The following is a 20,637-nucleotide window of genomic DNA, read 5'->3' as shown; positions in this document are numbered from 1 at the left end:
TAGGCAAAACCCCAATGCACGCAAAATATAAATAAATGAATCATTAAAAGAAAGAATATTGAAATTTTAATGAAACAGTCTCAAAGCTGGAGCCTCTAAGACTTTGACTCTTTTGCAGATGTAAACTTGAATTCTGGGACATCCCTGCGACACTATTTCGAGAAGGCCCAAGGCACTTTACTCCCTGCAGGCCGGAAACGGTGAGTGTGTGGTCTAGCGTCCAGAACCAGGGGAGGGAAATCTGTAGCCTGCATAATCAGACTGGTCTAGGTCCCCATCATCTGTGCAACTTGACTATGGGGTCTTCTCCCCCAGAGTCTCTTGATCCCCAACACTTGGAGCCTTCAGATTTGGTTTCTGTAACCTGCAATTTAGATGCTTTTGTGTCTTTTGCTTGTGGCATCAGGTTCCATTCTGTCTCCCAGAACTAAGTCTGTTTTTGCCCTGAGCTCCATCTATAGGTTCTGGTGAATTTAGGCAGCCAGCACCGGGCCCTGGTCTGCTGGAGACAACTCATCCTGGCCTACAAAGGCTGTCAGTGCGTTCCTAGGATTGCCAGTGTGTTTGAGCTGCCAGACAGTGGCCCAGGAAGATGTCAGTCCTGCCAGTAGCATCAGTGGCAGTGGACTGTGGCTGTTGGCAAGGGATGTTTGTGGATTCGCAGTTTGTGCTGAAGGCAGTGATGATGTTGGCCCTGGTATAAGAGCCCCTTATCTCTGCTGCTTCTGAGTACTGGGTGTGTGCCGAACCTGGAAACTGCAGCCATAGTGGAGTGGCTTAGGAAGCTGAACCTAGAGGACTTTTGTAAGCCTGGGCAATGATGATTACCCGTGCACCCTGGGGATTTCCCCGGACCCAAGCCCCGGGAGGCTAAGCTAGTGCTGTTTGCCCTACCCTACTACCGCAGACTGCCTGTGCAGGTCTGGGTGGTGCATCTCTGGTTTTGTGGCTCCGGCTGTCTAGCTTTGAGTGCTTGTGACTTTCTTTCTCTTTCCGGATCCAGGCCTGTGAGTGCCACTCGGCTTTGTTTTTGTTGTCACTGACCCATCTTTCCCTAGTGTCCCTTGGGTCTCTCAACACATCTTCCCCCTGAGGCCTTTCCCTTCAGGCCCTAGGGTTGCTTGGGTATAGGCAGGAATAAGGATTCCCACTTCCTGACTTGTTGATCTTGATTAACATCTTCCTCCTCCCTCCTTTCTTCCCTCCCTCCCTCCCTCCCTCCCTCCCTCCGTCCGTCCGTCCGTCCGTCTGTCTGTCTGTCTGTCTGTCTGTGTCTGGAACTAGGAATTAAACCTAGACATTTCAGCACGCTTGACAAGCTCTGCCACCCGGCCACGTCCCCATGGGATTCTTGGTTTGTCTTTAGACAAGCTCTTGGTCTGTAGCCAGGCTAGTCTTGAATTTGGAATTGTCCTGCCTTGGACTCCCAAACTAGGATTGCAGGGCTGCTCCATGAGGTCTGGGCCCATGTCCTTTGCAGCAGTGAAGAGAAGACCCTGTTCAGTGATTGGCACATGGCAGGATCCTTGTGCAAAAATGTACCTTTTTGCTTCCCAGGTTCTACCTTGTGCCTCCAGCAACAGGCCTTGAGGTTGGGGTCACTCAGATGCTCAAAATATGTCTTTATTTGTGGTGTTCGTGCACCCAGCCCAAGCTGTTGAAGATGATGCTTATGGAATCCAAATGTAAATAGCTATAGGGACTGGGGGACAGGCACAGATGTGAGAGAGGGGACTGGGGGACAGGTACAGATGTGAGAGGGGACTGGAGGACAGGCACAGATGTGAGAGAGGGGACTGAGGGACAGGTACAGATGTGAGAGAGGGGACTGAGGGACAGGCACAGATGTGAGAGAGGGGACTGGAGGACAGGCACAGATGTGGTGAGAGGCAGGCGACAGACACAGCAAGAGGCAGACAGGCAGAGACCACAGTGAGGCCCAAGGCTCCTAGGCCTTGTGTACTCTAACTCCTTCCCCCCTCCCTCCTGCTTTGCTGAGAGGTGCTAGTCTTGGGGTGGGGGATGGGGACAGTGGAGCAGGTCATGGTGACAATAGGGTGGGGCATGGTGAGGTGATGTTCATGCTTGTGATAGGAGGCAGAGTAGAGTGTTCTTGTCTCTGCCCCGAGTGGGGCCAACAGGCCCCAACTTTCAGCATTTTCCTAGGGTTGGTAACTGATCAGAGTCGAACGTGATAGGCATAAAGGACTGGTTTTCCCTCTTTGGACCTAGAGCTTCAGAGGTTCCACCCACCCATAGGGACAGCCCTTGGATGGGCTGTAGAAACTCATCAAAGAAGACTGGAAAGTCCTGCTTGGTGTCTAATCTCTTCCCCCCGTGCAAGCTGCAGGGCTGTTCTTCCTGTTTCTGCTAGAGGAAGGAGCAGGGGATGTTACTGCTCCAAGTCCCCATGGGGAGTGGAGTCCAGTCAGAAGACGGGGACCTGAGGAGGTTCTCTGTGTACTGGACATCCTCTAGTTGAGAGGGCAGTGGGGCTCAGATACCACATTTCCATCTGCCTCAGTTTGGCTCTGTGTGGAAGTTTTACCAACTGCTGATCATCTTTGGGAGTTCCAGGCCGTTAGCTGTCGCTGCAGGTCCCCAGCTGTCAAATCGGGAAACCAGGTCCACTCAGCAGCCACGCTTTCTCTTTTCACGTTTTGCTGGTTTTAAGGCAAGGTTTACCCAGGCTCACCATAGAGACCCAGCTGGCTTTAAATACACTTTGATCCTCCTGCTTCTGCCCTGATTTTTGGGGCTCCAGCTTTGACTACCCTTTGCTTCTGTCTTATAAATTCTGATGCTGTATCGTAGCTGCGTTACCCATGTTGGTCGCTTTCCCTCCGGGTTCCTGCACTGTGACTTTAAGAGTTGAAGACAATAACAGGTCCTCACAGGGTCACTGAACAGATTTAACTTAACCCATGTGCAGACTGAATGAATAAGGGGGTGGGGGGAGGATGGGTCAGTTAGTAAAATACATGCCACGCAACAAGAGGACCTGGCATGCTGGCATGCTGGGATATTTGTAACCACAGTGCTAGGGGAATAGAGGCAAGTGAATCACAGTCTAACTGAGAGAGGCACCCTGTCTCAGAAACAGCAGAAAGTTAACAGAGGGAGATACAACCTTGACTTCTCAGGCACACATGTGTACACATGTGTTGTGTGCACACACACATCTGGGGAAAGAGAACAGGAAAATAAAAGAATGAATGGTTCTATCTCTACCTTTTGTTTGTTCTTATTTTTTTTGGTAGTGTTTTTGTTTTATTTGGGTAATATTTGATTTTCATTTGTTTGTTTTGAGAAAGGAACCCATTATATAGCTCACACCGGGTTGGGATTCACTGTATAGTCCAGTATGGCTTCAGACTCACAGAACCTCTTATCTTAGCCTCTGAAGTGCTTATAAGTGTACAACTATTCCTACTTACCCCGCTTGTCTTACCCTTATCCGCTCAGCCCATGGCTTCTCGTAACCCTTTAAGCACACAGAGGAGACAGGGTGGGTCTCTCCCGAGTCCCACTCAGAATTGACCACATAATCCACCCCCACCCCCTGCACCTTGTGAAGAAAATTCAGCTGAAGTTTACACTCAGAGCTGTTTCCCAGCCAGGGACTGGGAGGAGATGGGGCTTAAACCAGCCATCTGTGGCTCCAGTGTTCTGGTTTCAGCAGGCCCTGGGTGGGCAGCCAGTGGCTACAAATTGGCTCTGATTTTCAGCCTTTGTTCCCAGGAGGGCATGTTTGGATGAGGAAAATGGAGCATGGGGGGGACTGAAGCCGTGCCTTGCGAGGGTGTCTGCAGGGACCTGGCAACACAGCCACACACTCTGCAACTTGGCTTTGCTGCCTCCAGGAGAAGGAAGGGCTGGAGAGAGATTTCCAGCAGTAGTTGGGGGTGGAGCTCTACTTATTCACTGAAGAAGCAGGAGCAGTGGATTCTCCCCACCCCCAGTGCTTGGCTTCCCCTTTCTCCTCTGGCTGTGTCTGTACAGGAGCGTTTAGACATCCGGTTCCTCCCTCTGCCACCCGGGCACCTGACGCCCTGTGTTCCTCCCCTGACCACAATGACCAGTGTCGATATGGTACCGTGTGGATGCTGACATCTGCCATCAATGGGTAGGTTTGAGGGCAGGTCTCAGAAAATCGCGGTACCCACGAGAGGATGAAAGACAGCTAGGGGGACCATGGTACTCATCTGTAAGTGGGGTACTATCAAATCGTTTAGGTTGTGCAGGCATGGTGGTGCTTGCCTAAATTCTGACACTTGATACACTGAGGCAGGAGAACTGGGAATTTGAGGGTAGCTTAGTCTATATAGTGAGACTTCATCACCAACAGGGGTGATGTTTGAATTCCAGTGTGATTCTAGGCAGACAATTTTCCTAGGTACAGTTTTCTCACTTATGCAGTGGATCAAACCTTTGCCTCGTGGGGTGGTTGGGATGCTCTGGTGCACAGATCCGGCAGTGTAGACTCCCATTGTAATGCCAGCTGTGTGGTTTTACTGCTGCCGTCCCAGCATTTGAGGAGTTGAACCACTAGGATCAACGAGTTCAAGGTCACCCCATGCTACACAGAGAAACCCCATAACTCACAGGTAAGCACTTGTATAACATGCACAAGGCCCTGGGTTGTTCCTCAGCACCACAAAACAGACAATAGACAGAGAACCAAAACAAAACAACAAAAAGGTTAAAAAGTTCTTAGTACATGGGAGAAGTCATTTAAAAAGGAGTAATTACTGGAGGTGGAGAGATGGCTTAGTGGCTAAGTGTGAGACTGAGTTCAGTTCCCAGCACCTACACTGGGCAGCTCAACCTGCCTGTAACTCAGCACCAGGGGATCCAATGCTCCTTTCTGGCCTCTGGGTTCTCATACTCATATGCTCATACCTAATCAGTTTTCTGTGCCCCACCCCCATACAGAGTAGGGTTAGCCAGATCAAGCCAAATTGAAAAAGTATAACAACAGGTTTATTTGAACAAAGTAACCTCCAGGCTAGTTCTCCAGTCCCAAGAGATCCAGGCCAGAGGGGCTGCACCCCTGTCCCCCCAACTAAAGTAGGGATACTTTATAGGTTGTAGGTGAGGGCTGATGATGTGTCTGCCACAAACTGGGTTTGCGCCAAGTATGGTCAAAAGCCGAGTGCTTAGGTGAGGATTTGGGCAGCTGGCAGCAACAGGGGAGGAAGCTGCAACAGTCGCTCGGAATGCAGAACTGGGATTTTGGGGGCGTTTCCTTTGTTCAGAGACTCTCTGAGTGGGCAGGGTTTGCAGGGGTGGGGGGGAATGAGGCTTCCCAGATGGTGCAGGAGCAAGCTGGAGCCTCCAAATGAATAATGCGTGTACACATGCACACAGATGATTTAAATAATGAGCAATTAATATAGAACTTGGCAGTTGACAACACAGCAGGCTGCTCCAGCTTCCTTTCCAGAACCCATTTATGGCTGGGTGTGTAGATAGCCACTGACTCCGGTAGTGGCTTAGGAGGTGTAGTCTTGCTGGAGGTTTCAAAAGCCCTGCACCATTGTGAGTTCTGTCTGCTTCCCTTTGCTGTTTGAAATGAGAGGCTCTGGCCAGCTCCACTTGCCATGATGGTCCGCCGCCACACTTCCTGTGGGATTGGTATAGACCCCCTCTGGAACAGTAAACCCAAGTGAGGTCTCTCTTTTACAGCTGCTTTGGTTGTGGGGCTTTCCCCCAGCAGTAGAGCATGAGCTAAGATGGTTTCACATCTGCTGATGACAGCTTCCCTCTGACTGTAAGTCTTGAAGCCTTGGTTGAAACCCCTCTGTATTAGGCAGCTTTTTGTCGCAGGGAAGGGTATTTTGGCACGTGGTTTTCAGAGCTTTCAGACCGTGGTCCCCTCATCATGTCACACTGACGCTGCCAGGAAGAACATCTAGGCAATGTGGCAGGTGGTGGAGCCAGGCCGGTCACCTCACTACAGCCAGGAAGCAGGGCTGGGATGGGGGATAGGACTAGCATCTCAGCAGCCTGTTGTAGTGTTTATCCTGTGGATCTGGTGTCTCACACATGTGAAATTTTATACTGTGAATGTAGCAACCCTAGCATGCATCACATGATCATAACTTATAGTGTTTTTAAAGACAGTGTCCCATGAAGCCTGGGCTAGTTTTGAACTTGTCATATAGACAAGGATGAAGTAAAGCTTCTGATCTTCCTGCGTCTACCTCCTGGGTACCGAGATCATGGGTGTGTACCCCTGGGTCCTGTTTGTGTAGTGTCTTAGTGTTCTATTGCTGTGAAGAGACACAGTGACCACGGCAAGTCCTATATAACTTTTAACTGGACAGGCTTACAGGTTCAGGGTTTTAATCCATTGTTATCATGGTGGGGACCTTGGTGGCACAAAGGCAGACATGGTGCAGGAGGAGTAGCCGAGAAGTCTACATCTGGATCAGCAGGCAGCCGGAAGAGAGAGAGACACTGGGCCTGGCTTGAGCATTTGTAACCTCAAAAGCCAGTGACACTCTTCCTCCAACAAGGTCACGGCTACTTCAGCAATGCCACACCTCCTACTAGTGCCTGTGGGGGCCATTTTCATTCCAACCACCACATGTAGTTTGCAGTCTTTATGTGTTGTTCCTTTTGATTATTTTGTTGAAATTTTTTTTTATTTATTTATTTTTTTTTTTTATTTTTCGAGACAGGGTTTCTCTGTAGCTTTTTTTTTTAGAGCCTGTCCTGGAACTAGCTCTTGTAGACCAGGCTGGCCTCGAACTCAGAGATCCGCCTGCCTCTGCCTCCCGAGTGCTGGGATTAAAGGCGTGCGCCACCACCGCCCGGCCTTTTGTTGAAAAATTTTAATGATAGCTTTTTTCCACGTATGTATTTATTGGGGAGATGGTGTGTGTGCTGTGGTGAATATGTTGATATCAGAAGACAACTTGAAGGACTTGGTTCCCTCCATCAGGTAGGCCCTGGGGATTCAACTCAGGCCGTCAGACTTGGTGGCCAATGCCTTTCTCCGCTGAGCCGTCTCACCAGCCCTTGTTAAGAGTTTTTGCATGAGCGTTCGTCAGTGGTACTGATCTGGGTTTGACTACAGACAGTTGTGTCCATGACTAATTTTATTTATTTATGTTTTTGAAATAAGGTCTTACTCTGAACAATAGGCTGGCCTGGACCTTTGATGCCCACCCTGACCTTGATCTTGCAGTCCCTTGCCTCAGCCTCCAGAGGGCTGGGGTTACTGTCATGGGCCACTATACCCCCCAGTGTGTACCCTCACCACTACCCCAAGGTCTTAGGTTCTGTATCTGTGTCTTCCTCCCTCTCCAGGATCTTACTGGGTAGTCCAGGTTGACCTCAAACACATGATGAAGCTTACTGAATGTAGGCATTACAAACAAGATGGGCTTGAGACAGGATTTCACTCTTTGTCCAGACTGGCCCTGAATTCAGTTTTCTGCACCAGCCTCTCAAGTAGCTTGAAACATATGTACATCTCAACATTCAGCTAAGTCTCTTTTAACAGCCAATGGCTGCCTGGACACCCTGTCTCCTGTGTGGCTACAGTGTAGCCATCCTGAAGCACAGGAGAAACACTTTGCTTTCCAGCTCAGAACTGGTACTTTGTTTTCTTTCTGAGAACTGGCGTATAATTCCTGTGCCATTTTGGAGCCTTCATTTCTCTCTGTTTCTTTGTCTTTTGAAACTCTATTGTAGCCCAGGGTAGCTTTAAACTTACTTTATATAGTTTTAAAAGCATTATGCAAGCCAGGAGTGGTGGTGCACACCTTTAGTCCCAGCACTTGGGAGGCAGAGGCAGGTGGATCTCTGAGTTCGAGGCCAGCCTGGTCTACAGAGTGAATTCCAAGACAGCCAGGGCTATACAGAGGGAACCCTGTCTCAAACTCCCCTTCCCCAAGAAAAAAAGCACTGTAATGTTGGTTGTATGGTTGTAGCCGGGAAGTTGGCAGGGCCTCTACTTGCTGGTTTTGTTTTGTTCTGTTTTTGTTTTTTGTTTTGTTTTATAAGGGCTTTAGGCGTACCTCTTCAGGACTATAGAACTCTCTAGGAAAGAAGTTTGTTAGTTTCAATGTCCCTGACAGAATTGTTAGATCTACCGAGGATCCTTGAGTTTCTTGAGTCTCTCTGTGTATATCTCTCCTATGATGGCAAAATTCTCTTGCTGAAACTATATTTTCATGTGCTTTCTCTTCTGGAACATAACACTAGTGTGTGCTTCCTTAATGTCCATTAGTGTATATCAAAAGGTCAGTTATTCCTTAAGTGTTTCTCATTTCTTAACCTGCTTCAGTTATTTAAAGATAAAGTCATTGTGCTTTGGATTTTTTCTCTGCCTTATCAATTCAGCTGTGGAGTCTTTGCTTTATACTCTCTTCTTTGTCTTTGTTTGTACTGTTTTGGAGGTTGTTTTTTCTTCTTTACATTTCTTTCTTTTGAGGCGGGTCTCACTATGTAGTCCCTGTCGGCCTAGAACTTGCTGTGTAGTCCAGGCTGGCCTTGAACTCACAGAGATCTGCAGGCCTTTTCCTCTCAGTTGCTGGGATTAACAGCCTCTGTCCCTGTGCCTGGCTTTGTTTTTCCTTTTTTTTTTTTTTAAATTGAGCTCTTTCCATGCAAAGTTTCTGACCAGTTCTTTATAATTATCTCTTTTTCTGAGTTCCATGTGTTCTAATGGAGTTTTTCCAATTTGGTTGTATTTTCTCTTTATTATCTTCTGTTACCTTAAATAGTCTCCAAATCTTTATTTTGGGTTTTTTATCATGCAGCTTACTGCCACTTGAGGGCGGCAGTCCCGTCGGGGAACAGGGTGAGAGTGTTTCTGATCCACTGGTCACAGTATAGTCTTTGCAATGGAGCTGTTGCCGTTCATGAGTGGGCCTCACTCGGAACATTGCAAAGCTGATGTGTTGTTTCCCATTTGCAGGACACCGCATGACTGGAGCAGAGTTCATCTTTAAATGGGCGCTGAGATACAGGCCATGGACCATAGCAGAAGCCTCAGTTCGATGCCTCCCAGGTCAGTCAATGCAGATGGCACAAGGGTGTCAACAAGGAGAGAACACATCTTGTATTGGTTGTATTGAGCTGATTTTATACCCAAACGGTTCCTGTAGATAGTTAGTCCTGTGACTCAGACATGTGTTTTCTGCAGTTCCTGAAGAGGGTTCTCCTTGTTAACACATTACCCAGTTTCTGCTTTGAAGTATGTTTTCTTAGATTTGTTAAAATTTCAATCCTATATAGTACTTAGATCCAGTGGTTCTCAACCTATGGGTTGCGACCCCTCTGGGGGTTTAATGACCCTTTTCATAGGGTCGCCTAAGACTATTGGAAAACACAGATATTTACAGAACAATTCGTAACAGTAACAAAATTACAGGTGTGAAGTAACAATTAAAATAATCTTATGGTTGGGGTCACCACAACATGAAGAACTGTATTAAAGGCTCTCAGCATTGGGAAGGTTGAGAACCTCTGACTTAGATGTTTTTATTGCTTAGTCACTGTACCTAAATTCTCACTTCCATTCTTTTTTAAATTAAGCAGTTGCTAGCATTGGTTTTCAACACTTGCTGTGGTCCTGTTTATTCTTTGTAGCTGTGGTGGTGATGCCAATAGTAATCACACGGACGACTCTCTGTGTAACAGCCCTAGCAGTCCTGGAACTCGCTCTGCAGACCTGGCTGGTCTGGAACTCACAGAGATCCACCTGCCTCTGTCTCCGGAGTGCTGGGATTAAAGGCGTGCGCCCCCATGCTCACAGGCAACTCTTAGAGTTATCTTACATTCATGTATGAAAAGTGAAAACTGAACCAAAGATAGGAAGATTATGGTGACATAGAGCTCAGACAGTGATTCCTGGGAGGAGAGAAAAAGCAGGTGTGAGGTTTTAAGAAGAGAGTAAAAACTGAACTCCATGTTAAGGAGTTGTTTGTTTTAGTTCAAGTTGGACTTAACTGATTTCCAAATTTGGCACATCATGCTTGATCTTGGGTGGTGGTATTTTTAATATCATTTTCTGTGTTCATAAAGTGAATGCCAGGGTTGGGACCAGCCATGAAAATCAAGAGAAAGACTTGTGGCAAATAGGAATCGAAAAAGCAGTACATCAAATGAAGACTGTTTAGGTAAGACATTTACTGCAAGCGCTCAAAGCACATTTCGGGTCCGAACATAAAGGACGAAAAGTCTTGAGGAATGCGGGACTGCTCCATAGTGGGCCTGGTGAACTGCGGACGGGAGAAGAGCCGCTGCTCTCTTTTTAAACAGAGTTGGAATAATATGTAGATTGTAAGCGTTAGGCTGAAGACAAAAGGACTTGGGAAGAGAGCAGGACAGCTGAGAACGTGTGTGCTGGCTGCTTGTGTCGCCAAACCCAGCACTTTCATGATTGAGGATGTGCTGACCATCTTGTTAACCATAAGAAGATCCAAGAGTCACACTATTATACTCAATATATTTGATGAGGGATATCCTTCAAAATCAGTGTAATCTTACTGACACATCAAGAGGTTTCGTATTCAAGGTGCCTCTAGGAGATTCAGTCAGTACTAGAAGTCCCCTTTAAGGCAACATTTAATGCCCAAAACGTGAAAAATATAAGGAAGCAGACCATTAAATTTAATGGGTGTGGGAGAATGTTTATTACAAGATGGAACTGAGGAAATGGTATGTACACACGAGAATAGTAGTGTAAATATAGTTATTTGAGAAATCTTTTATTAAGTAGCTATACTTCAGAAAACATTAGGCTATATGTGCTAGGAAAAGGCCCCATGAGTATAAGGAATATAAATATTTTTTATGTCTTGAGTCAGAACAAAAAGTTCAACAGAAAATCCTCTATGGGAGAAAACTCCTATGAATATAAAGCATGTATGAAAATGTATAGCCAGATGTCACAGCTCTGCAGGAATCAGAAATCTTATACCCTTTTTTTTCTCTCTGAGACAGGGTTTCTCTGTGTAGCCCTGGCTGTTCTGAAACTCACTCTGTAGACCAAGTGGGCTTTGAACTCATAGAGATCCTCTTGCCTCTGCCTCCTGAGTGCTAGGATTAAAGGCATGAAATCTCACATTTAAGAACCTTATATACCTATAAAATATAGGAAAGTTTTCTATTGTAAATCAGCCCCCACTCAACATCAGAAACCTTAGAATAGGGAGAAACCTATGAATTTACAGAGTGTTATGAAAGTACTCAATTTGAAGTCAGTGCTCACTTTTCGTCAGAGAACACATACAGGAAGAAACCTTATGAATGTAAAGAATGCAAGAAAGCTGCTAACTTCAAGTCCCAGTTCACTGTACACCAGAGAAGTCACACAGGTTGGAAGCCTTAATAATGTGAAGAATGCAAGTAGACTTTCTCTTGCAAGTCACAGCTCTGTGCATTGGAAAAGTCATGTATCTGTACACTATAGACCCCACATAGGTGGGAAGCTCTATGAATGTAAAGAAAGAGGGACAGCTCTCTACTTTGTTGTGCACCAGAAGTTCATAAGGCTAGAACCCTCTTGGATGTAAAGGATGCAGGAGATATTTCTCTCTCAGGTCAAAACTGTATCCGAGGACTCATACCAGTGAGAAGCCTTGGATGCAAAGAGTGCGGGAAAAGTTTCTATCAGAAGACAAGCTTCACCCTGCATCAGAGGATATGTACAGGGAGAAGTCCTATGGCTGTACAGAGTACAGAAAGCTTTCTGCTCAGCCAAAATTCCCTGTGCATCAGAGAACACACACAGAGGCCCTGTGAATGCAAACAATGCTTCTAGAAAAGCTTTCTTCTGCAGGTCACACTTATTTGACATCAGAGATCCCATACAGGTGCAAAACCTAATAAATGTGAGGGATTTAGAAAAGCCTACAGGAGGTCACAACTTACTGTCCTTCAGAGAGCTCATGTGGTTAGAAACCATATAGAGACAGATTACAGGAAAGAATTCAACTCAAGCCAGGCCCAGTGTCTCTAGAGTTGCTGATGCCTGCAAAGCCAGATGTAGAGCTCTCAGCTTTATGTCTGGCTGCATGCTACCATGCTCCCAAACATCACGAAAATGGTCCAAATCTTGGAAACTGTAAGCAAGCCCAAATGAAATGTTTTCTTTTATGATAGTTGTGTTGGTCATGGTGTCTCACCACAGTATTAGTAACCCTGACTAAGACACCACTCAAGCAAGGAGTATAAAAAAATTAAAAACGTGTACAAGGAACATGCAAGAATTGTCAGATACCATGAAAATACCATATCTTCAAATTATGGGCATAGATGAAAGAGAAGAATTCCAGGTCAATGGCATAGACCAGATCTTCAACAGTGTCATACAAGAAAACTTGGCCAAATTAAGGAAAGACACACTCAGACAGATCTAAGAAGCACACAGACCCCCAAATAGACAAGATCAGAAAAGAAGCTCCCTATAGCATATTACAGTTCAGACATTAAACATACAGCACATAGAGAGAGTACTAAAGCAGCAAGAGAAAAGTTACAAGTCATGTAGAAAGAAAGGTCCATCAGAACGACAGGTGGTTTCCACATGGAAGATTTAAAAGCCAGAAAGACAATCCTGGAACAGTGTACTCCAGTTCTTAGAGACCATGAACACAAACTGAGACTACCGTGTGCAGGAAAACCATGTACCACAGTTGAAGGGGGAAAACCTTCATGATATAACCAGGCTAACAGAATTCATGTCCACAAAACAGAATGTTGGAAACAAGACTTTGCACTGATGAGAGGAATAAGCATTGCCAGAGAAAGAAAACAAATGGAGCTGTAACTTCTGAAGCACAAGATGACACTAAGAACATGACCAGAAGCAAAAGGACAGCAATCAGCACACCTTAGAATAATAACATTAAATAGTAATGGCCTCTACTCAATCAGAGCACACAGGCTGATTGAGTGTATTAAGAAACAAACTCTGAGCTGGGCAGTGGTGGTGCACGCCTTTAATCTCAGCACTTGGGAGGCAGAGGCAGGCAGATCTCTGTGAGTTCGAGGCCAGCCTGGTCTACAAGAGCTAGTTCCAGGACAGGCTCCAAAGCTACAGAGAAACCCTGTCTCGAAAAACAAAAAATAAAAACAACAAAAATAAACAGAAACACCAGACTTAAGTGGTACCATACGCCATATGAACCTAATATGCCTAAAGAATGTTCCACTTAAGCCCCAAAGAATAGACACTTAGCAGCTCATGGAAGCTTCTCTGAAATAGACTGCAGTGTAAGCTGCCACCTGGCGGAGGAACTGGAAACAGTGATGAAAAACCTTCTACAAGAGAGAAGCCCAGGCCCAGATGGGTTCACAGCAGAATTCTACCAGACTTCCAGGGAAGGTCCCCAGCCAGTCTTTCTTAAATGAGTTTTTAAAAATGAAAGAAAGGGGTGCAAGTCTGAGACCTTTGAGGGAGTAGACGAGAGCCAGAGACCTCTGTGTGACCAGGCCTAAGCCAGGGACCTCCGTGGGAGTGGGCCCAGGCCAGGGACATCTACAGAAACAGGTCTGAGCCAGCGACCTCCACTGGAGCAGGCCTGAGGCAGCAACCTCAGCAGAAAGAACACCAAGCAAGCAATCTCTGTGGGAGCAGGCCTGAACAACCCCTGGTATTACAGAACTAACCATAGGAGCACTGAGTGACCTCCAGGAACACAAGTGACCAACAGGGTGACTGGACTGTGGCCCTGGCTGCGCCATATGGAGCAACCATCTGAGGATTCACTGGCACCTGGAAGACTGATCACCCATAGTCTCAGACAGCTTCAACTACACCAATCAGGAAAAGATGGGTAAACAAGGTAAGAACATATGCAACACCACAAAGAGCAACACACCACCAGTAAAAACTAGTGGCCCTACAACAGCAAGACTTGAACAACCAAATATAGATGCAGCAGAAGAAAATGACCTGAAAAATAGCTTTAAGAGAATGTTTGAGGTCCTTAAAGAGGAAATGAAAAATTCCCTCAAAGAAATGGAGGAAAAGACAAACAAAAAGTGGGAAGACATCAACAAATCCCTTAAAGAAAACCAAGAAAAAGCAACCAAATATATGAAAGAAACTATTCAAGACTTGAAAACTGAAATAGAGACAATACAGAAAACAGAAGCTGAGGGAATTACAGAAACAGAAATCATGAGAAAACGATCAGGAACCACAAATGCAAGGATAAACAGCAGAATACAAGACATGGAAGAGAGAATCTCAAGCATTGAAGATAAAATAGAGGAAATAGACTCATCTGTCAAAGAAAACATTAAATCTAACAAAAGCTCAACCCAAAATATCCAGGAAATATGGGACACCATGAAAAGATCAAACCTAAGAATAATAGGTATAGAAGAAGAAGTCCAACTCAAAAACACAAAAAATATATTTAACAAAATCATAGAAGAAAACTTTCCCAACCTAAAGAAAGATATGCCTATGAAAATACAAGAAGCTTAGAGAACACCAAATAGACTGGATCAAGAAAAACATTCCCTTGCCACATAATAATCAAAACACTAAACATACAGAATAAAGAATATTAAGAGTTGCAAAGGAAAAAGGCCAAGTAAAAGATAAAGGAAGACTTATCAGAATTACACCTGACTTCTCAATGGAAACAGTGAAAGCCAGAAGGTCTTGGTCAAGCATTATCTAGACATTAAGAGACCACAGATGCCAGCCCGGAATACTACTATACCCAGCAAAACTTTCAATCATTATAGAAGGACAAAACAAGATATTCCATGACAGTACCAGATTTAACCAATACCTAGCCACAAACCTAGCCCTATATAAAGTACTAGAAAAAAAAAAACCTCCGACCTAAGGAAGTTGGCTACATCCACAAAAACATGGACAATAAATAGATGATCTTACAGCAGGAAATCCCCAAAAGGGAAAAACACACAAAATAACATCACCACCAACAAAAACTAAACAGAAGATAGCATCACTGGTCATTAATATCTCTTCATACAAATAGACTCAACTCACCTATAGAGACACAGGCTAACAGATTGGATACATAAACAGAGTCCATCCTGCCGGGCGGTGGTGGCGCACGCCTTTAATCCCAGCACTCGGGAGGCAGAGGCAGGCGGATCTCTGTGAGTTCGAGACCAGCCTAGTCTACAAGAGCTAGTTCCAGGACAGGCTCCAAAGCCACAGAGAAACCCTGTCTCGAAAAACCAAAAAAAAAAAAAAAAAAAAAAAAAAAAAAAAAAAACCAAAAAAAAAACCAGAGTCCATCCTTCTGCTGCATACAAGAAACACACCTCAACCTCAAAAACAGACATTACCTCATAGTAAAGGGTTGGGAAAAAATTTTCCAATCAAATGGACCTAAGAAACAAGCGGGTGTAGCTATCCTAACATCTAACAAAATAGACTTCAAACTAAAATTAATCAAAAGAGACAAAGAAGGTCATTTCATATTAGTCACAGGAAAAATCCATCAAGAAGAAATCTCAATACTGAACATCTATGCCCCAAATACAAGGGCACCCTCATATGTAAAAGAAACACTTCTAAGCTTAAATCATACATTAAACACCATACACTGATAGCGGGAGACTTCAGCACTCCCCTCTCACCACTGTACAGGTCTGTCAGACAAAAAATTAACAGAGAAATAGGGAACTAACATGTTATGACTCAAATGGACTTAATAGACATCTATAGAACATTTCATCCAAACATAAAAGACTATACCTTCTTCTCAGCACCTCATGGAACCTTTTCAAAAATTGACCACATACTCGGTAACAAAAAAAAAAAAATCTCAACAGATACAAAAAAATTGGAATAACCCCATGTATCTTATGAGATCACCATGGCTTAAAATTAGAAACCAACAGCAACACTAATTCCAGAAAGCCCACAAACATGGAAATTAAATAGTGCTCACCTGAAGCATCAGTGGGTCAAGAAAGAAATAAAGGAAGAAATTAAAGACTTCCTAAAATTCAATGAAAATGACCACACAACATACCCAAATTTATGGGACCCAATGAAAGCAATGTTAAAAGGAAAATTTGTAACACTAACTGCCTACATAAAGAAACTGGAAAAAAATCCCACACTAGTAAATTAACAGAATATTTGAAAACTTTAGAACAAAAAGAAAGAAAGCAAACTCACCCAAGAGGACTAGATGTCAGGAAATAATCAAATTGAGAGCTGAAATCAACAAAATAGAAACAAAGAAAACAAGACAAAGAGTAAATGAGACAAAGAGTTGGTTCTTCGAGAAAATCAACAAAATAGACAAACTTTAATCCAAGCTAACCAAAAGGCAGAGAGAGAATATCCAAATTAACAAATCAGAAATGAAAAGGGGGACATAACAATAGACACAAAGGAAATCCAGAGAATCATTAGGTCATATTTTGAAAACCTGTAGTCCATAAAATTGAAAATTTTAAAGGAAATGGACAACTTTCTGGATAAATATCACTTACCAAAATTAAATCAAGACCAGATAAGAAATTAAACAGACCTATAACTGCTGAGATAATAGAAACAGTCATCAAAAGTCTCCCAACCAAACAAAACCCAGGACCAGATGGTTTCAGCTCAGAATTCTACAAGACTTTCAAAGAAGAACTAAGACCAAAACTCCTCAAATTATTTCACACAATAGAAAGAGAAGGAACATTGCCAAACTCTTTTTATGAGGCTACAATTACACTGATACCCAAACCACATAAAGACATTACTAAGAAAGAGAATTACAGACCAATCTCACTTATGAACATTGATGCAAAAATACTAAATAAAATACTGGCAAACTGAACCCAAGAACACAACAGAGCCTTCATCCACCATTATCAAATCGGCTTCATCCCAGAGATGCAGGGATGGTTCAACATAGGAAAATCTGTCATCATAATCCACCATATAAACAAACTGAAAAATAAAAACCACATGTTCATCTTATTAGATGCTGAAAAAGCCTCCAACAAAATACAACATCCCTTCATGATAAAGGTCTTACATAGAGCAGGGATACCAGGGACATTCCTAGACATAAAAAAGGCAATATACAGCAAGCCAACAGCCAACATCACACTAAATGGAGAGAAACTCAAAGCAATCCCACTGAAATCAAGAACAAGACAAGGTTGTCCACTCTCTCCATATCTATTCAATAGAGTTCTTGGGGTTCTAGCTAGAGCAATAAGACAACAAAAGGAAATCAAGGGGATATAAATCAGAAAAGAAGAAGTCAAATTCTCACTATTTACTGATAATATGATAGTTTACATAAGCAACTCCAACAGTTCTACCAAGGAACTTCTACAACCCATAAACACTTTCAGTAATGTAACTGGATACAAGATTATTTTTAAAAAAATCAGTGGCACTCTTTTACACAGATGATAAATGGGCCGAGAAAGAAACCAGAGAAGTATCACCCTCACAATAGCCACAAATAACATAAAATATCACAGAGTAACTCTAACCAAACAAGTGGGAGACTTGTATGACAAGAATTTTATATCTTTGAAGAAAGAAATTGAAGAAGACATGAGAAAATGGAAAGATCTCCCATGCTCTTGGGTAAGTAGAGTTAACATAACAAAAATGTCAGTGTTAACAAAAGCAATCTACAGATTCAATGCAATGCCCATCAAAATCCCAGCAAAATTCTTCAAAGACCTTGAAAAAACGGTACTCAACTTAATATGGAAAAGCCAAAAACCCAGGATAGCCAAAACAATCCTGTACAATAAAGAAACTTCTGGAGGCATCGAAATCCCTGGCTTCAAACGCGACTTCAGAGCTGCAGTACTGAAAACAGCCTGGTATTGGCATAAAAACATAAAAACAGGAGGACCAATGGAACTGAATCGCTGAATCGAAGACCTAGATACCAATCCACACACTTATGAACACCTGATTTTTGACAAAGAAAAAAAATTAAATGGAAAAAGAAAGCATATTTAACATCTGTGTCTTCTGGCGTTTTATCTTCCACCTCTTTTTGCTGCATCTCCATGCTCTCTTCATTCTGGTCTGGTCACACGGTCCTCAGTGCTGAGCTTCTCAGACTCACTAAGCTAATTGTTTCCTATGGCCTTTGCCCAGGAAACCCTCAGCCTGGAATGGTCTTGCCTAGACAGCTACTGGGCTCGATCCAGTCAATTTGTGTCTACTTAAATTCTCTGCCCTATGATCCCTTGCCTCATTTTCCTCCATGTCATTGTATGGTTCGTGTATACGCTGTAGCTGTCTGAATCCTCCCTGCTAAAATGTTTCCTTCCCCAAGGCAAGACGTCATTCTCTCACCAGAGCCTAGAACACAGTTGGTACGGTGTATGTGACCATTCGCCACACACAGCTGGTACGCTGTATGTATTCAGTGACCATTCACCAAATGAAGGCATTCATCTCAGCAGTCACCCTCAACTTCACCCCTTAGTGGGCCATGGTTCTCTCATCTATGAAGTGAGGGATGTGAACTCAGGGCTGTCAGGGTCTCTGCCAAATGCACATCAAAGTCAGCCTCCAATCCAAGATACTCAAGGGCTGTATATGGAGCACAGGCCTTGGCTAAAAGGAGGAAGGACTAGGTGGGAGGGAGACATCGCTCTTGGGCTTTTGGAAAGGCCTTTGATTTCATATAACCTGGGAAGTACCCTCTGTTAGAGAGGTGCTTGCTCATTATCATGCCTGCCTCATGGGGATGAAGGCATCAGCTCTGCAGTAGCACCAGGCTGGTCATCTACAGTCTCTTGACTCTCATGGAAGCTATGTGACCTCCAGGATTCCCTGTGGGGTAGTTGGGTCCCTGCTCAGGTGACAGAGAGTCCTAACCATTGAACCCTTCTGCCCGCTTCCCAGTGATCCCCATCTAGATAGAACAGCCGTCCAGTCGATAGCAACGCCGAGAGCATTCGTGAGTGTGCAAGCGTGTGGATGTCAGGAAAGAGCTCAGCACAACAGCATTGACTTTACCATGATGCCTGGTCTTCATTTAAAGTTAGCCTAGCCAGGGCTGGAGCAATGGCTTAGTGGTAAGAATGCTCGTTGTGCGGGGTGGTAGTGGCGCACGCCTTTAATCCCAGGGCTTGGGAGGCAGAAGCTGGTGGATCTCTATGAGTTTGAGGCCAGCCTGGTCTACAGAGCGAGTTCTAGGACAAGCTCCAGAAGTCACACAGAGAAACTCTGTCTCAAAAAATCAAAAATAGAAAGAAAAGTTTAAAAAAAGGAGAAAAAGAATGCTCATTGCTCTTGTAGAGGACGCAGATTCAGTTCTCAGTACCCAAGAAAGGCTTAAACTTCCATAAATCCAATTCCAGAGACTCTGACCCCTCCTCTGACCTTTGAGGGCATCCAACACACACACATATACAGGCAGAACATTCATGCAGAAATATTTTAAAAATACTTTAAAGTGTCTGGGCTGGTAACGATGGCCATACACCTGTAATCCCCAAATTTAAACTCTTGAAGAAACAGTATTGAGTTTGAGCCTATCCTAGGCCACATAGACCTGCATTGCCTCAAAAACAATTTCAGATGTAGCTCAGTGGAAGAACAGTTGCCTAGAATTGAACATTTAGGAGCTGGGGCCATGGCTCGGCAGTAGGGCGTTTGGCTAATGTGTGAAGGCTTGTGAGACCTTTACTGCCAGATTCTCGCTAAGGCACAAACATGCAATGATTATCCAGAATATAATTCCAACCTCCACGTGATTACTGTGAGAAAATTACAATCAAAAAATCTAAAATTGTATTAGGGGCATTTAATCCTTAAAGAAGAGGGCAAAGACAGTACTGAGTGAATAGAAATTATATGAATATGGTTAAAGATGTTTTTAGGAGAGCTATGGAAGTTTTGGTGAAAGCAAGAATGAAGTTTTTAATACCCATATAGTAATCATGCCTGAAAACGTACTGAGAGACAGGCAGTGTGCACAATGTGAACTTACCCTGGGGACTGGGCTCTGTGCCCTTCACCCCAGCGGGGCTCTTTGTGACTGATCTGCTATGACTATTGCATTGGTACCAACACCACAGTCACTGGTGTGGGGAGGAAGAAGGAATTAACAGGAATTGAGCGCTTAGATGAGTTAAGTTTCAGATGAAGTAAGCCTGTGCTTCAGAGAGTGTCCCCAGCCTGGAGTCTGAATGATTTGCCCACAGGCTCAGTGATGCTCACTCTACCCACACTCAAACAATTTCCTAAGTGACAAAGCTGGAGGGAGTAGTGGGTAGTTGTGATTTAAAAGTCACAACGTTCACTTGACTCTGTGGGAAGGAAGAATTGCCCTTGGAAGAACATGAGAGTTTTCTAGAAGTTATGAAATATTAAATGTTTGCATACCTTAGTATCTCAGAATGACAATTTGTTCTGTTTCAGGGTGAGCCTGGTTAAGGAGGTGCAGTGCTCAGGAGTCCATAATCTCAGCCCTGGGAAGCATAAGAAAGGCTAATAATTCGAGGCCAGCCTCTAATTGGGCCACAGTGATAGCTGCAGGCTGTCCTGAGCAGGAAGCTCTGCCTTCTGGCTCCATCCCCCAAGGCTTTGTGCCACCAGCTGTTACTCAGAGTCTGAGGAGGTGAGAAATAAAACCCTGTCTGGCCCAGCGCTAAGGTGAGGAATGTCCAGTCTTTGTCTCTGAACAAACC

General features: G+C 44.3%; 1 protein-coding gene across 1 annotated transcript in view; it reads left to right on the top strand.

Annotated features, from left to right (window-relative positions):
• Positions 1-174: 174 nt before the first annotated feature.
• The window catches only part of LOC119810319 (zinc finger protein OZF-like), a 43,126-nt gene continuing 22,663 nt past the window's right edge, over positions 175-20,637 (top strand). The window contains exons 1-4 of the mRNA XM_038323740.1: positions 175-200; positions 8,933-9,025; positions 10,042-10,136; positions 20,369-20,567. The gene's annotated coding sequence lies outside the window, so the exon portion shown is untranslated. The remainder of the gene's footprint in view (positions 201-8,932; positions 9,026-10,041; positions 10,137-20,368; positions 20,568-20,637) is intronic.

Source organism: Arvicola amphibius, chromosome 3 (assembly GCF_903992535.2).
Source record: "Arvicola amphibius chromosome 3, mArvAmp1.2, whole genome shotgun sequence".
Classification (NCBI taxonomy): domain Eukaryota; kingdom Metazoa; phylum Chordata; class Mammalia; order Rodentia; family Cricetidae; genus Arvicola; species Arvicola amphibius.
This window is presented reverse-complemented; position numbering and strand designations above follow the sequence as displayed.